The sequence below is a fragment of the Giraffa tippelskirchi genome, chromosome 3 (genome assembly GCF_054371585.1).
Source record: "Giraffa tippelskirchi isolate mGirTip1 chromosome 3, T2T-mGirTip1v1.2.pri, whole genome shotgun sequence".
NCBI lineage: Eukaryota > Metazoa > Chordata > Mammalia > Artiodactyla > Giraffidae > Giraffa > Giraffa tippelskirchi.
In genome coordinates, this window is record NC_137277.1 from 110,513,131 (window position 1) to 110,532,434 (window position 19,304).

Here is a 19,304-nt window from a genome sequence, read left to right on the forward strand (position 1 = left end):
CTTTGTGACCCCATGGATTGCAGCATGATAGGCTTCCCTGTCCTTCACCATCTCCTGGAGCTTGCTCAAACTCATGTCCATCAAGGCGGTGATGCCAGCCAACCATCTCATCCTCTGTCGTCCCCTTCTCCTCCAGCCTTCAATCTTTCCCAGCATCAGGGTCTTTCCAAATGAGTCAGTTCTTCACAACAGGTGACCAAAGTATTGGAGTTTCAGCTTCAGCATCAGTTCTTCCAATGAATATTCAGGATTGATTTCCTTTAGGATTGACTGGTTTCATCTCCTTGCAGTCCAAGAGACTCTCAAGAGTCTTCTCCAACACCACAGTTCAAAAGCATAATTCTTTGGTGCTTAGCCTTCTTTATGGTCCAACTCTCACATCCATACTTGATACTGGAAAAACCATAGCTCTGACTACATGGACCTTTGTTGGCAGAGTGATGTTTGTGCTTTTTAATATGCTGTCTAAGTTGGTCATTGCTTTTCTTCCAAGGAGCAAGTGTCTTTTAGTTTCATGGCTGCAGTCATCATCTACAGTGATTTTGGAGTCCAAGAAAATAAAGTCTGTCACTGTTTCCATTGTTTTCCCATCTATTTGCCATGAAGTGTTGGGACCAGATGCCATGATCTTGGTTTTTTAAATATTGAGTTTTAAGCCAGCTTTTTCACTCTTGTCTTTCATCCTCATCAACAGGTTCTTTAGTTCCTCTTCACTTTCTGCCATAAGGGTGGTGTCATCTGTATATCTGAAGTTATTGATATTTCTCCCAGCAGTCTTGATGCCAGCTTGTGCTTCATGGAGCCCAGCATTTCACATAATGTACTCTGTGTTTAAGTTAAATAAGCAGGGTGACAATATACAGCCTTGACATACTCCTTTCCCAATTTGGAACCAATCTGTTTTTCCATATCCGGTTCTAACTGTTGCTTCTTGAACCATACACAGGTTTCTCAGGAGGCAGGTGAGATGCTCTGGTATTCTCATCTCTTTAAGAATTTTCCACAGTCTGTTGTGATCCACAGAGTCAAAGGCTTTAGTGTAGTCAACGAAGCAGAAGTACATGTTTTTCTGAAATTCTCTTGCGTTTTCTATGATCCAACAGATGTTAGCAATTTGATCTCTGGTTCCTCTGCCTTTTCTAAATCCATTTTGAATATCTGGAAGTTCTCAGTTCACATACTATTGAAGCCTAGCTTGGAGAATTTTGAGCATTCCTTTGTAGCATGTGAGATGAGTGCAGTTGTGCAGTAGTTTGAACATTCTTTGGCATGGCCTTTCTTTGGGATTGGAGTGAAAACTGATCTTTTCCAGTCCTGTGGCCACTGCTGAATTTTCCAGATTTCTAGCATACTGAGAGTAGCATTTTCATACCATCATCTTTTAAGGTATGAAATAGCTCAGCTGGAATGCCATCACCTCCATAGCTTTGTTGGTAGTGATGCGTCCTAAGGCCCACTTGACTTCACACTCCTGGATGTCTGGCTCTAGGTGAATGATCACACCATTGTGATTATCTGGGTCATGAAGATCTTTTTTGTATAATTCTTCGGTGTATTCTTGCCATCTCATCTTAATATCTTCTGTTTCTGTTAGGTCCATACCGTTTTTGTTCTTTATTGTACCCATCTTTGCATGAAATGTTCCCTTGGTATCTCTAATTTTCTTGAAGAGATCTCTAGTATTTCCCATTCTATTGTTTTCCTCTATTTCTTTGTTGATCACTTAGGAAGGCTTTCTTATCTCTCCTTGCTATTCTTTGCAACTCTGCATTCAGATGGGTATATCTTTCCTTTTCTCCTTTGCCTTTTGCTTCTCTTTTCTCAGCTATTTTTAAGGCTTCCTCAGACAACCATTTTGCCTTTTTTGCATTTCCTTTTCTTGGGGATGGTTTTGGTCACCACCTCGTGTACAATGTCACGAGCCTCTGTCCATAGTTCTACAGGCACTCTGTCTATCAGATCTAATCCATGTGTCACTTCCACTCTATAATCGTAAGGAATTTGATTTAGGTCATACTTGAATGATCTACTGTTTTTCCCTACTTTCTTCAATTTAAGTCTGAATTTTGCAGTAAGGAATACATGATCTGAGCCACAGTCAGCTCCTAGTCTTGTTTTTGCTGACTGTATAGAGCTTCTCCACCTTTGGCTGCAAAGAATATAATCAATCTTATTTCAGTATTAAGCATCTGGTGATGTCCATGTGCAGAGCTGTCTCTTGTGTTGTTGTAAGAGAGTGTTTGCTATGACCAGTCGTTCTAGTCCTTAGCAATAATTCTCAAAGGTAATATCAGAAATTCTCAGGTATCAATCACATCAGATCTACTGATTCAAAAGTTCTAGGGATGGGCCCAACAAACTATGTTTACTAAACCCTCAGTTGTGACTCTTATGTTCATTATGTTTGAAAATGACTGAATGAGAAGAAAGAGAGTTAGAAATAAAGATTGGGGAAGGTTGTAAGTTAGCTAGAGGAAAATTCTTTCATGGAGAAAGGAATGAAATTAGAATGATTTTTTTCCAAGCAGGAGAGCACTTAAAATTTTTGGATAATTTGATGATCAGGAAACCAGAGGTTAATGCTTCTATATATTGCCTAACCCTATTTCTATTGCTAGAAATTTTGAGGTCTCTTGTTGGAACCAATGTGGAAATTTGGAACCAATATGGAATTTTTTATCTCATGGCCATTGTGGTGTGGTTGTAGACCAACATTTCATCTTACTTTCCTTCTAAAACCCTGGTCATTGATTACATTAAAACCTAAATTTGGATGAGATAGTTTCTCATAAAATAAAATATGTATGTGGATATAAAATGCATCCTTATGGTGTTAACTTCTCACAATTGGGTCTTTCCACCATGGGTTATAAGGTTGTGTTGGAGGAGTATCCTGCCTTTGGTGCCGGGGAAAACAGGAAGTGGAGTGAAAAGTCTTCTCTTGCCTCATTTGGAAATCAAACAGCAGCCACTAAAATGTTGGAAACTTTTAAAAAGCTTACTTTGATGGAGTGTCAAGCAGAACTGCATAGGTTCAGAAATATATACATCTGAGAAGCAGAAAGTAATGGCAACAGAAACTCTTCTGCCCCCGCCCAACTTTCCTGTCAGCTGCTCAGTCATTTCCGAGGGGTTTGAAGTTTCTGTACAAGCATCTTGCTAATGACTGTAATTCATCATAAGAGGTGTTTAGCTTTGAAAATGAAATATAACTATATATTTTTCAGATTGATAGTTAGGGCTTGTTTATTGATTATATCCTTAGGGAGAAAAAAGAAAAGAAATGTAGCAAAGAAAAATGCATTTTTGAAGGTCCATCATAATAGCTAAAGTAACTTGACATGCAAAACCTTAAAAACATTCTAATATAACTTTACCTAAATGATAAAAAAATGACTGATACTGACTTTTTAACCCCCTTTTGAGACAACCTAAAGACATGAATGCCAAAAGTAAGTAACAATAACTAAGTCAATATCAAGGACACAAATTAGTGTTCTGATCATTTTCTGTTCAGTCGCTCAGTTGTGTCTGACTCTTTGCCACTCCCTGGACTCCAGGACAGGTTTTCCTGTCCTTCACCATCTCCCAGAGGTTGCTCAAACTCATGTTCATTGAGTCAGTGATGCCATCCAACCATCTCGTCTAATGTATTTGCTATTACTGAGCATTAGTTTTGCCTCTTAGTTTCCTAATGACTGTGGCAAAAAGAGAAATATGGGAATATTCAAATTCCTTAATAAAGAGCTGGTTTTGAGGAAAAACTTATCATCTTGGATTTTATGTTGGAGGTACAGAGTAATGCAATGAATACTTCTCTCTGTAGTCATTTTAAAATAAATATAGAAGTGATTGTCTTGTGACTTTTTTAAGTAAGGGGGTTAAGTGAATACAAGAGCATTTAAGGGTACAATTTATGGAAGGTGAATTTTTATGAGAAATTAAGCCAATGAACTTCACATATATAGGCTTCTTGTGAATCATATACGTTAAAAGATAAGAAATCTCCTCCCTAGAAAGCTTAAAATTCATGTGTTATCAGTCAAAATCATTGTAACTTCTTACATTCTCTTGTGATACTGGCTTATTATAGTTCCATATACTTTGAAGACTAGAAGACCAATAATTAGGTAGAGTTGTCATTATGTTAAGGAGAGGCTGAAGCAGTATTCTCACCCAGAAGGAAATCACTCCTAAATAAGAGTAAACTGAAGGGATAGTACAAACTTTCCTCAGGAAAGTGTCTTTAGATTTTTCTGCTGCTGCTCAGTCACCTCAGTCATGTCCGACTCTGTGTGACCCCATAGACGGCAGCCCCCCAGGCTCCCCCATCCCTGGGATTCTCCAGGCAAGAACACTGGAGTGGGTTGCCATTTCCTTCTCTAATGCATGAAAGTGAAAAGTGAAAGTGAAGTTGCTCAGTCGTGTCCGACTCTTAGCGACCCCATGGACTGCAACCAGGCTCCTCTGTCCATGGGATTTTCCAGGCAAGAGTACTGGAGTGGGGTGCCATTGCCTTCTCCGTTAGATTTTTCTATAGCACTTTAAAAAATGCTTTAAGCATGGAGAATGGCAGAGAAGACTTTGACCAGAATAATTTTCCAAGCAGTGCCTCAGTAGAAAAATCAAGGGTTTATTTTCACATAAATGACACTAAGCAATAATCAAAAGATTAGTCTCATTCACTTGGGACAGTAAGATGAACTGGATAGATATGAGGACTTCCAGAGAAATCTGAATCATAGGTTAAACTAAGCCATCCAATTTTCATTTCTCTTGATAGTCCATTAGGAATCCCACTTTCTCCAAATAAGAGTAGCTTCCCCACAGATGACTTTTTTCCTCCCATACTCATTGAAAATCATCCACTCTTTGAAATTTAAAGAATTTAAAGAATTGTCAGCAGAATTCTTAACTTTTAATTAATTGTAACTTTATTTTTTGAAGCTAACTGAAATTTTTGTCCTGACGATTGGAATGTTCACATTTAATTTGCCAAACAAAAGTTTAAAAATACATTGTTAGAAATGCTGCAGGCTTTGTAAAGTGACTTTCCACTGGCTGAATGTTAGAGCAAGACCAAATGTTTATTAATTTTCTCTGCCACAGAGCTAATAGAACTGTTCTTTAATTCAACAAACAGAAGCCTGTGTTCTTTGGATGGTTATTTTATTTCCCATGGCGTCTGCATGCTGTTGGCTGACAATCACAATGGCTATGTATCTATTTGGCTCTAGATGTCTCTAACGAAAATTTTTAAAGCAATCTTTTAATTTGTTTTGTAATATTTATGAAAAGATAGATTCAAAAACTATTAACAAAGTTTTTAGAAATGATTTTTTCCTGGGATTCATTTTGTGTGTGTGTGTGTGTGTGTGTGTGTGTGTGTGTGTGTGTGTGTGTGTGTGTGTGTGTGTGTGTGTAGAGCTGCTAAATCATAAGGTAAAGACTAATTTGGTCAATAGCTAAAGAATGTAACATAGGCCACATATTCTTCCAGTTGCATTTAAGGCTTCTCTTTGAATCAGTCATTGTCTTCTTTAATGTATAATACTTTTTTAAAATAGAAAATCATTAACCAGTCTCCTGTACCCACCACCCCTTTCCAAACACAGTCCACGGTTACTGCCTTATTCAGGATGATAAGTAGTTAATAGCAAACTGCTATGAGAAGATGGAGGTAGGGAGTGTGCAGTCAGGTACCTGGACTCTGGGGCATGGCCCTCTCAGAGAGGTCCATGTATCCTCTCTGCACTTTCAGCCATGTGATCTGGAGTGGATTACTTCATCTCTCCATGGCTTATTTTCCTTATCTATGAAATGAGCATAAAGATAATTGTGACTCCTCCACAGGAGTGATATAAACATTAGATAATGTTACTTCACAGGAAAGCACCAGAACTGTGCCTAACCAATAATTAATGCATCCCATGAGTTGAGGTTGTTCATCTTGCGCTCGAGCAGCTCCCCTCCTGATACATTTCCATCTAGCTGCTTACATTTGTGTGAAATTCACCTGTTTTTGTTAGGAATTCAGTGTTACTTTATTTCTTTGTTTTTAATAACAGCTTTATTGAGATATACTTCACATACCATAAATTCACTCTTTTAATGTGCATAATTCAGTGAATTTTAGTGTAATCATAGAATTGTGCAAACATCAACACCATATAACCATGGAATATTTTCTCTCAATGATATTTGCAGTTCAGTTCAGTTTAGTCGCTGACTCTTGTGTCCGACTCTTTGTGACCCCATGAACCACAGCACGCCAGGCCTCCCTCTCCATCACCAACTCCTGGAGTCCACCCAAACCCATGTCCATTGAGTTGGTGATGCCATCCAACAATCTCATCCTCTGTCGTACCCTTCTCCTCCTGCCCTCAATCTTTCCCAGCATCAGGGTCTTTTCCAATGAGTCAGCTCTTTGCATCAGGTGGCCAAAGTATTGGAGTTTCAGCTTCAAAATCAGGCCTACCAATGAACAGCCAGGACTGATCTCCTTTAGGATGGACTGACTGGTTGGATCTCCTTGCAGCCCAGGGGACTCTCAAGAGTCTTCTCCAACACCACAGTTTAAAAGCATCAATTCTTCAGCGCTCAGCTTTCTTTATGGTCCAACTCTCACATCCATACATGACTACTGGAAAAACCATAGCCTTGACTAGACGGACCTTTGTTAACAAAGTAGTGTCTCTGCTTTTTAATATTCTGTCTAGGTTGGTCATAACTTTCCCTCCAAGGAGTAAGCGTCTTTTAATTTCATGGCTGCAATCACTATCAGCAGTGATTTTGGAGCCCAGAAAAATAAAATCTGACACTGTTTCCACCGTTTCCCCATCTATTTGCCATGAAGTGATGGGACCAGATGCCATGATCTTAGTTTTCTGAATGTTGAGCTTTAAGCCAACTTTTTCACTCTCCTCTTACACTTTTATCAAGAGGCTCTTTAGTTCTTCTTCACTTTCTGCCATAAGGGTGGTGTCATCTGCATATCTGAGGTTACTGATATTTCTCCCGGCAATCTTGATTCCAGCTTGTGCTTCCTCTAGCCCAGCATTTCTCATGATGTACCCTGCATATAAGTTAAATAAGCAGGGTGACAACATACAGCCTTGATGTACTCCTTTTCCTATTTGGAACCAGCAATGACATTTTAGCCACATAATATTACAGAGTATAAATATGTTAAACCTTAGCAGAAAAGGCTAAACAGTTTTCCAAATGATTGTAGCAAATGACGTGTCCACCAGGTATGAGAATTCTAATAGCTTCACAACCTTGCCTTCATCTAGTACTGTCAGTCTTTTTAATTTTAGCCACTCTGGTAGGAATGTATTTCACTGTGGTTTTAATGAAAACTTCTTGATTATAGCCACAATGACTGAAGCATCTTACATTCCTACCAGCAATAAATGAGGGTTTGTGGAGAGAAGTTTTAAATACTCATCTTGTTTCATGCTTCTTCAGGGGCCACAGTTACACTGATATTGTGTGTGTGTGTGTGTGAGCGCGTGCACGCGCGTGTGCTCAGTCACTCAGTTTTGTCTGACTCTTTATGAACCCATGGACAGATAGCCTGCCTGGCTCCTCTGTCCTTGGAATTTTTCAGGCAAGAATACTGGAGCGGGTAGCCATTTCCTACTCCTGGGAATCTTCCCAACCCAGGGATCAAACCCATGTTTCTTCTCTCTTGTGTCTCTTGCATTGGCAGGCAGATTCTTTACCACCGTGCCACCTGGGAAGCCCATAATAGATTCAGTGCTACTTTAAAGGATCATTTAAATGGAAGTGTCCTCAAGTTCTTCCCATCTTAAATTCTTCTGTTTGCTTTTTATCATTTTTTTTGTTTCTGATTTTAAACTATTAGCTTTCATGTCTTGCTTCCTGTATCAATTGCTCAGCCTGGAACTTTCTGATTTCAATCTGCTACAAACCAAGAAATCGGATTATCAATCCAACAGTAATTTGAAACGAATAATTTGACTCAGAGTAAGAATCTGAGTGCTTTGCTTTTGTGCAAAGCAAATTCTCTTGATTGCATGGATTCTGTACTTGGTAGAATCTGTTTTGCTTTCCAGGGACCTCTTTTGTTTTTAAGGTGAAGGTATTAGGTAAAGTTGCCTTGGAAAAAGTGAGGTGTTACATTATTAAATTGAATTTCCTTTTGACCTCAACGTTTATTGTGCTTATAGAAAGTCTGGCTGAAGAGTAAAAAAAAGAGATAGTGGAGACAGTGAGAAACTAGCTGCATTTGTTGCAGGAGTGCAGGAGTGAATGAGACAACTTGCAAATTTGTGAATTTAAATATTACCCTGACTACATTTCTAAATGTTCTGGCCTAGACTCACTACCTATTGTTCTGCTCCAGGCAAATAGAATTGATGGCTGGGGTCACTACCGCGGTTCTGAGATTTTGCTCCTAGAACCAGCCTCAACACAGTGTTTAGAAATGCAGATTCTCTGCCCCACCCTAGACCTATTGACTCTGAACCTGTGGGTGGGGCAAGGGAGGCTGTCCTCACAGTATAACAATCCCTCCGTGTGATTCTGATGTGGGCCAAAGTGTGAGAGGATGGAATTAGGAGACCATTATTAGATTCACCTGGGGCATTCCCGGCCCCAGAAATTATATTATTTTAAGGTAAAAACAGAAACAAAGAACACCAAAGTGATTTCAGTGTAAACAAGGGCTGATAGCTATTTCTCTTGGCTGTGCTTTCAAGCACAAATTCATTTAAAAGCTGTGACCCAGAGTAGCTCCCTTTTAGTTTCCATGGTTCTTTACTGCTTACTTCAGCTTGGAAGGCCTCTGTAAAAATGCAAAGGTAGTCTGTGCGAGATGACATGGGAGTTAATATAGATAGATACATTGTCTCCTACCAAGTACTTATGTAGCAGTGCTTCTTAAAAATCAGCCCACTTAGTAATAGCTGGAAGACTCCTTTAACCAAAGGTTGTTAGGCCCGCCTCCACAGTTGCTCTTTCTGGAGGTCAGCAGAGGAGCTCAGTAATTTGCATTTCTAACAAGATGCAAGTGAGCTGGCAATGCTGATTCCTTGAGTCAAAACCAGAGCTTCAAGAAAAGGTGGCTCCTGGGGAGAGAGTTGTCTGAATGAGGTTTTGCTGGATGGGGAAGGAGAAAAAAATCAGTCTTCTCTTCCCCAAGTGGGACACCTGAGTAACAAGGAAATCCTCTCCCCTACTGCAGGGGGTAAAGATACAGAAGGGCTAGTGAATCTAAATTCAAGTGATTAGTATTAGAATATTAATTTAACTGATGAGATTAATTTCTGGTTTCCAAGTTTTTAGTAAGTGTTTTCCAAAACTTAAGGTGAATCAAAATGGTAGCTTGTTGTTGTCAAGTTGGTGGTGCTGCTGCTGCTAAGTCTCTTCAGTCGTGTCCGACTCTGTGCGACCCCATGGACGGCAGCTCACCAGGCTCCGCCGTCCCTAGGATTCTCCAGGCAAGAACACTGGAGTGGGTTGCCATTTCCTTCTCCAGTGCATGAAAGGGAAAAGTGAAAGTGAAGTCTCTCGGTCGTGTCCGACTCTTAGCGACCCCATGGACTGTAGCCTACCAGGCTCCTCTGTCTATGGGATTTTCCAGGCAAGAGTACTGGAGTGGGGTGCCATTGTAGATGCTTGTTAAAAATGCAGACACTTAGGCCTCATCTTTGTAACCTCTACTCAGGAAATCTCTGCTGAAGCTTGCCCAGAAATAAGCGGTCCAGGTAAGTTTGTTGCAAATGGCCCTTTTTACTTATTTATTTGTACTCTTTATTTAGGGAAACTAAGGGCTTATATTATTATTATATCATCATTTTATTGAACATTTCTGGAGATTTAACTGGAAAATAGAAATATTTTTCTAAGAGTAGGTTAAGTATACTTTTGCTCTCTTCCCTTTCTAGCTGGGGCGGAGTAGGGTGTGTCTTTATTTGAAATTTGTTCCGTTTACTACTTAAAAATAATCTGAAAAGCAAATTCATATATATTGGACATTTTTATATGATAAGAACTGTGGTATGTGCTCAGTTGTGTCTAACTCTTTGTGACCACGTGGACTGCAACCCGCCAGGCTCCTTCTGTCCATGGGATTTTCCAGGCAAGAATATTTGAGTGAGTTGGGCTCTTCCCAGTCTAGGTATGGAACCCACATCTTCTGCTTATTCTACACTGGCAGGAGGATTCTTTACCACTGTGTGACCTGGGAAGCGATAAAATTTTGTTAAGTCCATCTAAATTCAGAGGAGATGAGAGATCCTTCTATAGGTCCACTATTCCCAACTGTAGAAATCAATTCAAATAATAAGGAGCACGTGGTGAAAGTATTTACAAGGAGCTTCATTCTAACAAATTCTAGTAACTATTCAGCTTTCCATGTGATGATAGCTACCATATTCCTGCCATACTGATGGAAATCTCTACAGATAGGGGTGTTGTCAACAGACTATTGTGATTTGGAAACATACAGAGCTTTGAAAAAAAAATTGTCAGCGATTGTTGCTAGGTTTTTATTTTCTTGTTCCTTTTGTAAACTGCAGTTTAGGACCTAGTGTACTAACAGGATAGTAGCATGATTATAATGAACATCAAATCTTCCTTGCACAGGAAAAAAGGCTTGCTTTCTTAGCTGCCTTCAATAGTTACCTGCAGTTTCTCTGAGGGCTATGAACAGGGAATGATCCCTCAAGAGATGTAGCTGGCATATTTAAATCTTTAAGCAAATTATAAAAAGTCATGATAAAAATCTGTTCACTGGGTAGGTAGGGAGGAGGGTTGTATTTCTTCCAAGAACGATTAACTTTTTTTTTTTTTAATTAAAAATGTTTTTTTGGCTGCAATGCGTCTTTGTTGCTGTGTGCAGGCTTTCTCTAGTTGCAGTGGGTGGGGGCTATTCTTATTGTGGTGTGAGGGCTTCTCACTACAGTGTCTTCTCTTGTGGAGCACCAACGGTAGGGCACAGTAGTTGTGGCGCGTGAGTTTAGTTGCCCTGTGGCCTATGGGATCTTCCTGGTCCAGGGATCCAACCCTTGTCCCTGGATTGGCAGGTGGATTCTTAACTACTGGACAACTGGGGAAGTCCCAAGAACCTTTTAAAAGCAAGTTTAGTGGATAAATCATTGTAGCAAAACACTGCCACAAAAAGAGGAAACTCTTCTCTCCAGAAACTAACGATGTCCATCAAGAAACCATGAAAAGTATCAACTGAGGACATTAAAAATGAAGATGAAGGAACATTAGATGTTTTAAGGATATGTATACCTATTGTTGGGCTTCCCAAGTGGTGCTAGTAGTAAAGAACCTACCTGCCAATGCTGGAGACATAAGGGATGTGGGTTCAACCCCTGGGTCAGGAAGATCCCCTGGAGGAGGGCATGGCAACCCCCTCCAGTATTCTTGCCTGGAGAATCGCATGGACAGAGGAGCTTGTCGGGCTACAGTCCGTGGAGTTGCAAAAGTCGTTTATGACTGAAGCCAATTAGCATGCACGCATACCTATTGTTAAACTTAGAATTTTAGCCTGTATATTATGCTTCACTAACGATTACTGATAATACTCACAGAGTGACCCATTTTGTTGACTGTTCTGGGGATTTTCCTTTGAAAACATTCCCTCATTCACTTAGTCTGTATTTTAATTGTGTTGAAAGTTGTGAAACTGAAATGGTCGTGTGGGTGGTTGCCTCAAAGGGACACGGTTTTGAGGTCACTGCCTTACATCCCACATCAGTTTGAACTGGGCTGATGCACATATTGTCTGGCATTGGGCATTTACTTCCCTCCTGTGAGGAAACAGTCCCTTTTACCCAGACATTGAACCTTCTCTTCATCTTTGGTTCCTGTGTTCAGCAGAGAGACAGCACAGGAACAGAAGTAGCTGCCTATCAGAGAAAGTTGCCAAGTTTTGGGTCCCTGGGGAAATGTCTCGAGTAGACAGAATATTTCCTAATGTTGATGCTGTAAAACAGTTAGTATTCTGCTCAGGCTGATAGGCAGTTCCCGTGTTCACACCGTACTAGGTGTTATACTATAGAAGGCACAAAAATTGCTTCAAACAGTATGTTTTCCTTTCTAGCATTTAGGAGAAACTAAACGTGGGGAGATGTGAATGTCCCTCTGGATTTACTTGTGTTCTCTAGGAGAGGGTTATTTGTTAGGATCATGGAGTTACTTTTGTGAATCGTATCTTATAAAATAAAAGAATATTACTACCTCTTGTTCTGTTACTGTTACCCTCTTTCAGCAATAATATACTTCTGATCTTGGTGTAAATGTCATATTGTGTGAATATGCAAACACCACATCCGCCTACATATGTTCTGTTGCTTAGTAATTCTTGGCACTGGAGCACTGTGAATTCTGTGCTTAATAAATGAGATACCCATCAGAATGAAAAATGAACTATGTTGGTCTCTTGAATAAGATATCATTATTTCAGGGTTTAGCTGTGAAAAAGCGGGCTGCATTCTTTTCTGTGGTAGTCTAGAAATTTAGAAGGGAAATGAATTTAGGAATAACATTTGTTTACTTGTTTACTAAATAAGGCTTATAATGCCTAATACTTTTCCCTCGACATGGTACAATATTTCAAAGCATTTATTTAAAGATAGATTGTAGATACACAGATAAGGATTTGTTTGAAAAAATTTTACTCAAGAATCGGTAAAGATCTTCTTTTATAGTAAAACAAAAACCTATATTCAAGAGTGACTCTTGGAATTATGCCTTGAAAAGCAAATGAATATTTTTCATCTAGTATAATTATTACCGTCACCCTTTTCAACTCTGAGCTCATATCCCTTTTTTGTAATGTCCATTCATAAATCTGAGTTTTTGTTAACGCAAGTTTGTGTGCCAGACTCACAGTGAGGCCAAACAAACTGAAGGGTTTTAGCAAAACATTTTAAAAGCCAGGTGAGGGAGTGGGAGGGTCACAGGGTACAGGATCAGATCCTGTTCAATTCTCTGATTGGCTAATGAGGGAACAGGACAATGTCACAGGGTTTAATTATATCAGTTCTTAGTCTGCAGGAGGCCTGAGGCTAGATGCTGTTGATCATCAAGTAGTTAATATCTTCCATTTGGTGTGTATAAGGGGGAGGGAGTTTCACATCTGTAAAACAATTCAGGAAATTTGCATCAAACACTATTATCTGGGTACTTCTGTGCTGGGTCGCTCATTCATGGCCCACTCTTGGCAACCCCATGCACTGTAACCCACCAGGTTCCTCTGCCCATGGGTTTTCCCAGGCAAGAATACTGGAGCAGGTTGCCATTTCCTTCTCCAGGGGATCTTCCCGACCCAGGAATCGAATCCTAGTCTCTTGTATTGTCAAGTGGATTCTTAACCACTAAGCCACCTGGGAAGCCCGAAAGCTAAAGTGGAAGACATGGGGGAAAGCCCCCATAGGGTCCTGCCTGGTTACAGTTTGAGGTTTTCTTTAGGGATCCATCCATTTCAGCTTCAAACACAGAATTAAAAGTATATCTCTATTAACACAATTTAAACTCTGAATTTGAGAGCTACAGTCTCTCTGCCCAAACTAATAAAAATACTTTTTCACCAATGGGGGGTTTTGAATCTACCAAACAGGATACCAGACGTCATACTCTATTCATCTGCCGTTCCTTCACTCCTAGATGCTCAATTTATCAGATGCTCATTTTATCACTACTGTTTTCTCAGTTTTCTTGCTACTGCTGCTGCTAAGTCGCTTCAGTCGTGTCCGATTCTGCGCGACCCCACAGACGGCAGCCCACCAGGCTCCGCCGTCCCTGGGATTCTCCAGGCAAGAATACTGGAGTGGGTTGCCATTTCCTTCTCCAGTGCATGAAAGTGAAAAGTGAAAGCAAAGTCGCTCAGTCGTGTCCGACTCTTAGCGACCCCATGGACTGCAGCCTACCAGGCTCCTCCATCCATGGGATTTTCCAGGCAAGAGTACTGGAGTAGGGTGCCATTGCCTTCTCCGTCAGTTTTCTTACCTTGGGCTAAAAACTGGGGGTACAAAAATTAAAAAAAAAAACAAAACAACTCACTCTTCTCATTTAGGAACTCATGCTTCTCTGGGAGAGACAGATGTGTACTTTGATGTTATAGCAGCTGTTACAACAGGTACCAGGGAAAACTATACACTACATGATAAAGGAGGTAAGAATCAGTTCCAACGGAGGACAAGAATCAATTGAACATCTCCAAGCCCTCACCATTTTTTTTTTTAATAAATTTATTTATTTTAGTTGGGGGCTAATTACTTTACAATATTGCAATAGCCTTTGCCATACATTGACATGAATCAGCCATGGGTTTACTGTGTTCCCCTTCCTGGACCCCCCACCCACCTCCCTCCCCATCCCATCCCTCTGGGTCATCCCATTGCCCCGGCCCTGAGCCCTTGTCTCATGCATCGAACATGGAATGGTGTTCTGTTTCACATACGATAATATACATGTTTCAATGCTATTCTCCCAGAACGTCCCACCCTCACCTTCTCCCTCAGAGTCCATAAAATTGTTCCATGCATCTGTGTCTCTTATTCTGACTTGCATATAGGGTTATCGTTACCATCTTTCAAATTCCATATATATGCATTAGTATACTGTATTGTTGTTTTTCTTTCTGGCTTACTTCACTCTGTATAATGGGCTCCAGTTTCATCCATCTCAGTAGAACAGATTCAAATGTATTTTTTTTAATGGCTGAGTAATATTCCATTATGTATATGTACCACAGCTTCCTTATCCACTCGTCTGCTGATGGACATCTTGGTTGCTTCCATGTCCTGGCTATTGTAAACTGCTGCGATGAACATTGGGGTACACGTGTCTCTTTCAATTCTGGTTTCCTCGGTGTATATGCCCAGCAGTGGGATTGCTGGGTCATATGGCAGTTCTATTCCAAGTTTTTTAAGGAATCTCCACACTGTTCTCCATAGTGGCTGTACTAGTTTGCATTCCCACCAACAGTGTAAGAGGGTTCCCTTTTCTCCACACCCTCTCCAGCATTTATTGCTTGTAGACTTTTGGATAGCAGCCATTCTGACTGGTGTGAAATGATACCTCATTGAGGTTTTGATTTGCATTTCTCTAATAATGAGTGATGTTGAGTATCTTTTCATGTGTTTGTTAGCCATCTGTATGTCTTCTTTGGAGAAATGTCTGTTTAGTTCTTTGGCCCATTTTTTGATTGGGTCGTTTATTTTTCTGGAATTCAGCTGCAGAAGTTGCTTGTATATTTTTGAGATTAATTGTTTGTCTGTTGCTTCGTTTGCTATTATTTTCTCCCATTCTGAAGGCTGTCTTTTCACCTTGCTTATAGTTTCCTTTGTTGTGCAAAAGCTTTTAATTTTAATTAGGTCCCATTTGTTTATTTTTGCTTTTATTTCCAATATTCTGGGAGGTGGGTCATGGAGGATCCTGCTGTGATTTATGTCGGAGAGTGCATTGCCTATGTTTTCCTCTAGGAGTTTTATAGTTTCTGGTCTTACGTTTAGATCTTTAATCCATTTTGAGTTTATTTTTGTGTACGGTGTTAGCAAGTGTTCTAGTTTCATTCTTTTACAAGTGGTTGACCAGTTTTCCCAGCACCACTTGTTAAAGAGATTGTCTTTTCTCCATTGTATATTCTTGCCTCCTTTGTCGAAGATAAGGTGTCCATATGTGCGTGGGTTTATCTCTGGGCTTTCTATTTTGTTCCATTGATCTATATTTCTATCTTTGTGCCAGTACCATACTGTCTTGATGACTGTGGCTTTGTAGTAGAGCCTGAAGTCAGGCAGGTTGATTCCTCCAGTTCCATTCTTCTTCCTCAAGATTGCTTTGGCTATTCGAGGTTTCTTATATTTCCATACAAATTGTGAGATGATTTGTTCTAGTTCTGTGAAAAATACCATTGGTAGTTTGATAGGGATTGCATTGAATCTATAGATTGCTTTGGGTAGTATACTCATTTTCACTATATTAATTCTTCCAATCCATGAACACGGTATATTTCTCCATCTGTTTGTGTCCTCTTTGATTTCTTTCATCAGTGTTTTATAGTTTTCTATATATAAGTCTTTTGTTTCTTTAGGTAGATATATTCCTAAGTATTTTATTCTTTTTGTTGCAATGGTGAATGGTATTGTTTCCTTAATTTCTCTTTCTGTTTTCTCATTATTGGAGTATAGGAATGCAAGGGATTTCTGTGTGTTAATTTTATATCCTGCAACTTTACTATATTCATTGATCAACTCTAGTAATTTTCTAGTATAGTCTTTAGGGTTTTCTATGTAGAGGATCATGTCATCTGCAAACAGTGAGAGTTTTACTTCTTCTTTTCCTATCTGTATTCCTTTTATTTCTTTTTCAGCTCTGATTGCTGTGGCCAAAACTTCCAAAACTATGTTGAATAGTAGTGGTGAGAGTGGGCATCCTTGCCTTGTTCCTGACTTTAGGGGAAATGCTTTCAATTTTTCACCATTGAGGATAATGTTTGCTGTGGGTTTGTCATATATAGCTTTTATTATGTTGAGATATGTTCCTTCTATTCCTGCTTTCTGGAGGGTTTTTATCATAAATGGATGCTGAATTTTGTCAAAGGCTTTTTCTGCATCTATTGAGATAACCATATGGTTTTTTTCTTTCAATTTGTTAATGTGGTGTATTACATTGATTGATTTGCGGATGTTAAAAAAACCTTGCATTCCTGGGATAAAGCCCACTTGGTCATGATGTATGATCTTTTTAATATGATGTTGGATTCTGTTTGCTAGAATTTTATTAAGGATTTTTGCATCTATGTTCATCAGTGTTATTGGCCTGTAGTTTTCCTTTTTTGTGACATCTTTGTCTGGTTTTGGAATTAGGGTGATGGTGGCCTCATAGAATGAGTTTGTAAGTTTACCATCTTCTGCAATTTTCTGGAAGAGTTTGAGTAGGATAGGTGTTAGCTCTTCTCTAAATTTTTGGTAGAATTCTGCTGTGAAGCCGTCTGGTCCTGGGCTTTTGTTTGCTGGAAGATTTCTGATTACAGTTTCGATTTCCGTGCTTGTGATGGATCTGTTAAGATCTTCTATTTCTTCCTGGTTCAGTTTTGGAAAGTTATACTTTTCTAAGAATTTGTCCATTTCTTCCAAGTTGTCCATTTTATTGGCATATAGCTGTTGGTAGTAGTCTCTTATGATCCTTTGTATTTCTGTGGAGTCTGTTGTGATCTCTCCATTTTCATTTCTAATTTTGTTGATCTGATTCTTCTCCCATTGTTTCTTGATGAGTCTGGCTAATGGCTTGTCAATTTTGTTTATCTTCTCGAAAAACCAGCTTTTAGTTTTGTTGATTTTTGCTATGGTCTCTTTTGTTTCTTTTGCATTTATTTCTGCCCTAATTTTTAAGATTTCTTTCCTTCTACTGACCCTGGGGTTTTTCATTTCTTCCTTCTCTAGTTGCTTTAGGTGTAGAGTTAGTTGATTTATTTGATTTTTTTCTTGTTTCTTGAGGTACGCCTGTATCGCTATGAACCTTCCCCTTAGTATTGCTTTTACAGTGTCCCATAGGTTTTGGGTTGTTGTGTTTTCATTTTCATTCGTTTCTATGCATAATTTGATTTCTTTTCTGATTTCTTCTGTGATTTGTTGGTTATTCAGAAGCGTGTTGTTTAGCCTCCATATGTTGGAATTTTTAATAGTTTTTTTCCTGTAATTGAGGTCTAATCTTACTGCATTGTGGTCAGAGAAGATGGCTGGGATGATTTCAATTTTTTTGAATTTACCAAGGCTAGATTTATGGCCCAGGATGTGATCTATCCTGGAGAAAGTTCCACGTGCACTTGAGAAAAAGGTAAAATTGATTGTTTTGGGGTGGAAAGTCCTGTAAATATCAATTAAATCTAATTTGTCTATTGTATCATTTAAAGTTTGTGTTTCCTTGTTAATTTTCTGTTTAGTTGATCTATCCATATGCGTGAGTGGAGTATTAAAGTCTCCCACTATTATTGTGTTATTGTCAATTTCCCCTTTCATACTTGTTAGTATTTGCCTTATATATTGTGGTGCTCCTATGTTGGGTGCATATATATTTATGATTGTTACGTCTTCTTCTTGGATTGAACCTTTGATCTTTATGTAGTGTCCTTCTTTGTCCCTTTTCACATCCTTTATTTTAAAGTCTATTTTATCTGAAATGAGTATTGCGACTCCTGCTTTCTTTTGGTCTCCGTTTGCATGAAATATGTTTTTCCATCCCTTCACTTTCAGCCTGTGTGTGTCCCTAGTTTTGAGGTGGGTCTTTTGTAGACAGCATATATAGGGGTCTTGTTTTTGTATCCATTCAGCAAGCCTTTGTCTTTTGGTTGGGGCATTCAACCCATTTACATTTAAGGTAATTATTGATAAGTATGATCCTGTCGCCATTTACTTTGTTGTTTTGAGTTCGTGTTCAAACATCCTTTCTGTGTTTCCTGTTTAGAGAAGATCCTTTAGCATTTGTTGGAGAGCTGGTTTGGTGGTGCTGAATTCCCTCAGCTCTTGCATGTCTGTAAAGCTTTTGAATTCTCCTTCATATCTGAATGAGATCCTTGCTGGGTACAGTAATCTGGGTTGTAGATTATTCTCTTTCATTACTTTAAGTATGTCCTGCCATTCCCTTCTAGCCTGAAGGGTTTCTATTGAAAGATCAGCTGTTATCCTTATGGGGATCCCCTTGTGTGTTATTTGTTGTTTTTCCCTTGCTGCTTTTAATATTTGTTCTTTGTGTTTGATCTTTGTTAATTTGATTAATATGTGTCTTGGGGTGTTTCGCCTTGGGTTTATCCTGTTTGGAACTCTCTGGGTTTCTTGGACTTCTGTGACTATTTCTTTCCTCATTTTAGGGAAATTTTCAACTATTATCTCCTCGAGTATTTTTTCATGGCCTTTCCTTTTATCTTCTTCTTCTGGGACTCCTATGATTCGAATGTTGGGGCGTTTCATATTGTCCCAGAGGTCCCAGAGGTTTTCCTCATTTCTTTTGATTCTTTTTTCTTTTTTCCTTTCTGCTTCATTTATTTCCATCATTCTATCTTCTACCTCACTTATCCTATCTTCTGCCTCCGTTATTCTACTGTTGGTTCCCTCCAGAGTGTCTTTTATCTCCTTTATTTCATTATTCATTCTATATTGACTCCTTTTTATTTCTTCTAAGTCCTTGATAAACATTTCTTGCATCTTCTCAATCTTTGTCTCCAGGCTATTTATCTGTAACTCCATTTTGCTTTCAAGATTTTGGATCATTTTTATTATTATTATTCTAAATTCTTTTTCAGATAGATTCCCTATCTCCTCCTC